General features: G+C 33.7%; 2 non-coding genes across 2 annotated transcripts; both read left to right on the forward strand.

Moving 5' to 3' along the window:
• Positions 1–507: 507 nt before the first annotated feature.
• On the forward strand, positions 508–579 carry Trnae-uuc (transfer RNA glutamic acid (anticodon UUC)). Its single transcript has one exon. It is a non-coding gene; the product is annotated as a tRNA-Glu (tRNA).
• Positions 580–4,953: 4,374 nt separating this feature from the next.
• Positions 4,954–5,025, forward strand: Trnae-uuc (transfer RNA glutamic acid (anticodon UUC)). Its single transcript has one exon. It is a non-coding gene; the product is annotated as a tRNA-Glu (tRNA).
• Positions 5,026–7,512: the final 2,487 nt, after the last annotated feature.

Below are 7,512 nucleotides of genomic sequence, written 5' to 3' on the forward strand. Positions count from 1 at the left end.
CAAGCCGTATACCCTTCCTATGTTCCGTTGTGCTACCTCTCTATTTCTCACGGACATATACACAGCCATAGTTAAATCGATGCTATTTCATCATTCTGAGCACTTTTGTGCAAACAACCGTTATATGCACAATTTTATACATAAACCTTATTGCAATCGCACACAGGTAAACAAATCTAACGAAAAAAAGTTAGCTAATACGAACACTTTTCCAATAAAACATGAATGTTTGTATTTCTTTCATCAAACCATTTAAAATAACTCTTGGTTTCGTCACTTTTGCGCTTCCTTATTTTCTCAAACAAAAAAAAGCACTTAAGAGAAACGCCATGACGCAAAATATTCTTGATGCTTTGCTTGTTCAGTGTTGCTTTTATAGTTGTTGTGAAATAGTGTTAAAGGCAGGCTATAGAGAAATAGGCCAACAGAGGCGCACACTCACACGTATAAATTTAACAGCGGTGCTGTTGTTTCTCAACTGTTAACTTATCTGTAATTGCACCAATCTCCCATATGGTCTAGTGGCTAGGATATCTGGCTTTCACCCAGAAGGCCCGGGTTCGATTCCCGGTATGGGAAGACTACTTTTTAGAACTCTTTTTTTAATTAAATATTTTATTTATTTTAATTACTTTTTATAAGCAATTTGTATTAATTAACAAGTCAAGCGTATAGTAGTCAAACTAGTGGAGGATATACATACATACATATGTACATACGCATACACAGTTGTTGTCTGCTCTCCATACTCTCTATACTTAGACGAGTCTCACCGTAATTTTCATGTAAGCAAAGCAGCTATTCTGTTAAATTACATAGAAAAATATTTGTTGTGGAATATTTTACATTTATTATTGGGATTTACATATATTCGAATAGAGACGAAATTGTTATCTTTTTTATTTATGTATATGAATTTGCACCAAATGCAAACAAAAGCAAGACAGAAATTTCTGGTTTTATTAAAAGTGGGGCGTACCTATATATGAAAAATATTCGATTGAATACTTGCATCCGAATTCAGCGTTCATGTTCTTGGAATTGATGAACCATATAACTGCAAAATACTGATGTATATATGTAAGTATGTATGTCTGTATTTATTCATATTCGGTTATTTATGCAAACTTTGTCGAATCGAACTTAATCTTTTGCTATGCTGAAATATATGTATGTATGTATGTGCATATGCATAATACGGCATTTACTAAACTAACGGCACTTGTTGGGCATATTTTGTTCTATTTTATTCGACAGAAAATATGTAATATTTCCAACTAAAGGGTGGTCAAGTTTTAAGGGCCGGTGTTGATTTTGAATAAAGTAAAGTTTCTTTAGTAAATTATTGTCATTTCTCTTTACTATGATAATACTGGTATGACTCAATTACGTATGGAACAAAATATTGGCCAAATAGCCGCCACGGCCTCGGCAGCACACCTCCATCCGATGGTCCAAACTTTCGATGACGCTGAGGCATAATTGAGGTTCTATGCCGTTAATGTGCCGAATTATCTCATCCTTTAGCTCTTGAATTGTTGCTGGTTTACTGACGTACATCTTTTCTTTCAAATAACCCCATAAATCATATGATCTTGGCCAATTGACATCGCCGCGACGTGAGATTATTCGGCCATCAAATTTGTCGCGCAGAAGAGCCATTGTTTCGTTGGCTGTGTGACAAGTGGCACCGTCCTGTTGAAACCACACATCGTCCACATACATATCTTCCAATTCGGGCATAAAAAGTTCGTTATCATCTCACGATTGTGAACACTATTCACAGTAACTGCCTGACCGGCCTCATTTTGGAAAAAATACGACCCAATGATGCCGCTGGCCCATAAACCGCGCCAAACAGTCACTCTTTGTGGGTGCATTGGTTTTTCGGCAATCACTCTTGGATTATCATTCGCCCAAATGCGCCAATTCTGCTTATTGACGAATTCACTGTGGTGAAAATGTGCCTCATCACTGAAAATGATTTTCTTCACGAAGTGCGCGATTTGCATTTTGATTTGAACGCCCGTTTTCATAATAAGCCTGAATAACTTTAACGCGTTGCTCGATTGTATATCTTTCTATAGTTCAAAATGAGTTAGTCTGGAATTGAAAAATGTCAAATGAAATGCAGAAAAAACTTGGCGTTTAGGTGTGGTTCATATTCAACATCGGCCCTTGTAATTTAACCACCCTTTATAAATGGAAATGCATGCTAGAATTTTTTGATATAGAAGGAAAAGCCAGCATTGTAAAAAAAAAAACGAAAAAAAATTCCCAAAAGTCAACTACACTTTGTAGTGAATTGAAACTGGCACTTTGTTAGACTAGAATTTAATGGACTATAAAATTGCATACCTCAAAGTATTCTAAATTCTGGTTATAAGTTGAAAGCTTTGATGGAATTTTGAAAAAATTTTACAAGGTTGTAAATCATAGAGGTGCGAATTAACAGCGGTTAGGGCAAGTATATGGGCAGCCAACAAAGCATATATGTATGTAATGGTAATCTAAACTTGCTCAGATCTAAAATATTATCGCGTGAGCCAAAAATTTAGAATGTATAAAGCACTGATACGACCTGTGCATGCTGTAAACTATGGACGCTGAAAGTTAACGAGACAATCAACTAATGTGTTTTGGAAGAAGAGTGCTTCGAAAGATCTATGGCCCTCATAGACTGGCAGATGGCACTTTTCGCATTAGGCACAATGCCGAACTGGCATTAAGTCTCAACGACGTAGATGGCTGGGACATGTGGCTAGAATGCCAAGGGAGAGATCAACGAGAAAGGCACTAAATCTTCGCCGAATTGGAGAAAGAAAAAGGGAGCACTCGAGGAAAAGGTGGCTAGAAGATGTGGAAGTTGGTCTTAGGAAAATGCGCGTGCAATGTTGGAGGGAAGTGGCTGCAAATCGAGAACGATGGTAAGAAGCTGTGAAGGAAGCAATGGTTCACCAAGGACTGTGACGATAAAAGAAGAAGAAGAAGGGCAAGTATTCATCTCAACGTCTAATAGCTGTCCGCCGTCTGCCGCGTTAATAGAGATAACTGGCGCAGTTAATTCTGATTAAAATTATACTGTGACAGAGGGTTACTACACGGAATAGTGAACAGCGGATTTGCTTATTGGAAAGCTTTGTCAGTCAGTGAAAGATAGACCGCAGGCATTACACAGATCCATAAGTAAAATAACTCTTAGCTGGTTGTCAAAAAATACCCACAGCTGAGATCTCCCGATTCCCACGACAGTCGGCTCTACGTACCGGAATGACCCGGATTTATATCCGGCCAAAGGCTTGTAATTCTGTACATATATGGGGAATGTTTATGCTGCTCGACAACAACAACATCCAAAACACTCCTATGTAAAAGTGTGCACAAAAAATTATTCAATTTCACAGAAAATCGTAGCGGAAAGTCTAAAAAATGTCATACAAAATTAGATATTTCTGAATAGAAAATCTTTATTATGGATAAGAAATATATTACAAATATTTGTTTTCGTAAATTTTCGAAGTCAAAGATATTATTTTGTATTTGTATTGTTTTTTGGGTCTATGTTCTATATTTTTAATGTTATCGTAAAAACTCTAATTTGGCATAGCAACCCGCCAATACGCTCAAGCAAAAAGACCAAGCACTCACACCACCACGCAATTGACTGCCTGCCAAACTTACACCAAGTGAGCCTGTCAAAAAATAGGGAGAAGAAGAGTGTGTTTACTTGTATTTTTAACAATGATTGTAGGTAACAAATACGGGTGCTTGCTGCCCTGATACTAGGAAATAACTATTTATTAATATAAAAAAAAATCTTAAATTGCAATTTCTCAAACTGCTCCGAAATATCAAAATAATTAATCTCATTTCGATTGTGTTGGTGCAAAGCAGCATTGCACCCATTCTTTCTTGTTCTTCTCTTTAAAAGTTTCATTGTTTTTCGTTCACAAAAGATACTAGCAGATCGGATGAATACGGGAGGTGCGGCTGCAATTCATGACACAATTCCTTCAGTTTGGCGGCGACAACTCTGGATGAAAGTGCTGGTGCGTTATTGTGGAGAACAGATCGACACACTTATGGTCTCTGTTACTTCGCGCAGCTTCGTTCGTTGATCAGCGAGAATCATTTCGTGTAGTTTTTGAATGATTTCCTCGGTAACCATTCCTGCAGGGCGTCCGGTCGCTCCTCATCAAAAACGGATGTTCGCCAAAGTTGCACTAATATCTTACTGTAGTCGTATATGGCGAAGCGTCCGCAGAGACAGCATCGAACTTTGCTTTTATATCCTCGAATTTTTTTATTCAAAAACAAAAAGTGAATTACCGAACGGTGCTGCTAATTTTCCATCTTAGCGAAAACACGAAACGCGTCTTACTCGAAAAGCTGCCAAATCCAAAGTAACCAATCAATCAGTCTGAAATTCGTTTTGCCGTCGTTTGATAGATCGCAGCACGCGATGCTAACACCAACTTCCCTCAGGAACGCCCTCCTTCATCAAACACGGGTACTTATTGAACCGGTCTCGTAAATATGCACACATATGTATGTATAGCCACTTACTGGAGTTCATTTAATTGAAACATGTTCCAAAAATTATTATTTTTTTATTATACACAATTCTTTAATTTTAATGATTTTTTTGTTTATACGCTTCTTTTATGATAAACCTGTGTAAAACAAGGTGTGGGTGCTAGAATATGTATGTATGTATGTACATAAGCGGATATACATACATATAATATGCAATACAATCTGCCGGAAATGAAATTCTTGAATAAATTTATCTTATTGTTAAAAATAAACTTTTTTGTTTTGTGTTGGGGCCACTTCGACGAGTATTATTTTGAACCCATTTGTATGTACGGCCCAAGATATATAAATATTTACACAACTGTATCGCTATTGGTAAAACACTCATCAGGCGACATATATACATAATCTTTAATATCCCATATGGTCTAGTGGCTAGGATATCTGGCTTTCACCCAGAAGGCCCGGGTTCGATTCCCGGTATGGGAATAAGTTTTTTTAGTAGATGCTTTCTTTATAATTCCTTTGCTTTCTTTTAACATATGTATGTCAATAATTATATTTAAAAAATATTTGTGTACATATTTATAGAGAAAATTGTGGTGATTTGTTTCAAAATTGGCGCTATAGGAGGCGATGTAATTCTGCAAATCATATTTATTATGCGATCATGCAAACACAAAGGATGGATACCTACCCCAAAAATGCAAATCAAATACACATTCGAGTTGCTGTAAATAAAGCATTACAATATGGGAATTAAACGAAAAGGATTTCCGAATACTTTAATCCAGTAATATAAATAGGGCTGCCACGTATCTAAAAAATAAAGTTAATTAAATAAGATAATTCGATTTTATATTAAAATTTTGGTATCAAGCAAAACGGATTTCAGCAAGTTTTATTCATTTTATATTTGTAATAGAGTTTGTCTATATAACAAAAAAGTTAGTATGTAATGCATTACGCTATTGTTTTTTGCTATTGATAAAGGGAAGGTTTTTTGATATAAAATAATATATTTTTGAATAGGGTTGCCACACATCTACAAAGTCAATGAAATAATACATTACACTATTGGTGTTAAATTAAAGCTATGTGAGAAGGCATTAATCAAGAAATGTCCTTGAATAGGGTTGCCACAAACAAATCTAAAAAGTTAGAGAAGTTATTGTTTTTTAATATTGATAAAGGTAAAGTTGATTGAAAAAACCTTAATCTTGATATATTATTGAATAGGGTTGCCACACACATATCTAAAAAAATAGTAAAGTAATGCATTACGATATTGTTTTTCGCTATTGATTAAGGGAAATTCGTTTGAAAAACTTTAATCTTGATATATTTTTGAATAGGGTTGCCACACATCTACAAAGTTAGTGAAATAATAATTTAAAATATTGATATCAAATGAAAGCTATTCGACATGGTGTTAATCTAGACCTATTTTTAAGTTTTAGTTGCCAACTACATACATATATAAAAAGTTAGTAAAGTAATGCACTAAGATATTAATTTTTCACATTGATAAAGGGAAATTTGTTTTAAAAAACTTTAGTTTTAATATATTTTTGAATAGGGTTGCCACACATCTAAAAAGTTAGTGAAATAATACATTACAATATTAGTGTTAAACGAAAGCTATGTGATCAGGCGTTAATTCAGATATATTTTTAATAGGGTGAACGTGCATCTTCAAAGTTAGTGAAGTTGTATGTTACAATATTGGTATCAAATGGAAGCTATTTGATAAGGCGTTATATTTTTAATAGGGTTGCCACCTGCATATGTATTTAAATATTCATTTTCAAATAAAAAGGTAAAATATTCCAATATAAACCTCAAACGAAATGTATTACGGAATTTAAATTAAATTCAGAATTTAGATATATAATATAATTTTTAATAAGGTTGCCACCGGCATATGTGTCTAAATATTAAGTTCAAAATAAATAGATAAACTATTCTAACGAAATGTATTAAGGAATTCAAATTTAATTCAGAATTTAGTTATACTATTTTTAATAGAGTTGCCACTTGCCTATGTATCTAAATATTGATTTAATATTGATTGATAAATAGGAAAACTATTTCAATACAAGCCTCAAACGAAATGAAGTTAGGAATTTAAATTGAATTCAGAATTTAGTTATACAATTTTTAGTAGGGTTGCCACCTGAATATGTATTTTAAGTTTATTAAGTTTAAAATATTGCAATGTAAACCTCAAACGAAATGTATTTAGGAATTCAAATTAAATTCAGAATTTAGTTATACAATTTTAAATAGGGTTGCCACCTGCATATGTATCTAAATATTAAGTTTAAAATAAATAGGTAAACTATTTCAATACAAACCTCAAATGAAATGTATTACGGAATTTAAATTAAATTCAGAATTTAGTTGTACAATTTTTAATAGGGTTGCCACCTGCATATGTAGGTAACTATTTCAATACAAACCTTAAATGAAATCTATTACGGAATTTCAATTAAATTCAGAATTTAGTTAAACAATTTTTAATGGGGTTGCCACCTGAAATTTTTAATAAAAACATATATCTTTAGTTTAATCGTTAGAAAATTGGTTTCAAGCGAAAGATCTCTAAAGAAGCATGGAACATAGTGGGTTGAAAACTTTTTCTAAGGTATAGAAATTATTAAAAATGCTAAATAAAATACTGTTATAATGACAAACAGTAAAAAATCTTCATCGACTGATTTTCAAAATAATTATTCAACGCAAAGCAGGAAGTTTGAACACTTAAGGCCGATGAGGTTACTGCAATTGAAGGCCATAAAAGCAAAAATATCGACAGAGCTTTTCAAATGTGAAAATGTTGTTGTACTTCACATTCTTATGTTTCCAGTTGATACGAAATTTTAATTTGAGAGATTTAAATTTTCAATGCAATTGGCTTTTGTAACAACCATTGAAAAAGTTCAGAGTCAATCTATTGAGTTGTGTGCGTCGAGA

Source organism: Anastrepha obliqua, chromosome 2 (genome assembly GCF_027943255.1).
Source record: "Anastrepha obliqua isolate idAnaObli1 chromosome 2, idAnaObli1_1.0, whole genome shotgun sequence".
Lineage (NCBI taxonomy): Eukaryota > Metazoa > Arthropoda > Insecta > Diptera > Tephritidae > Anastrepha > Anastrepha obliqua.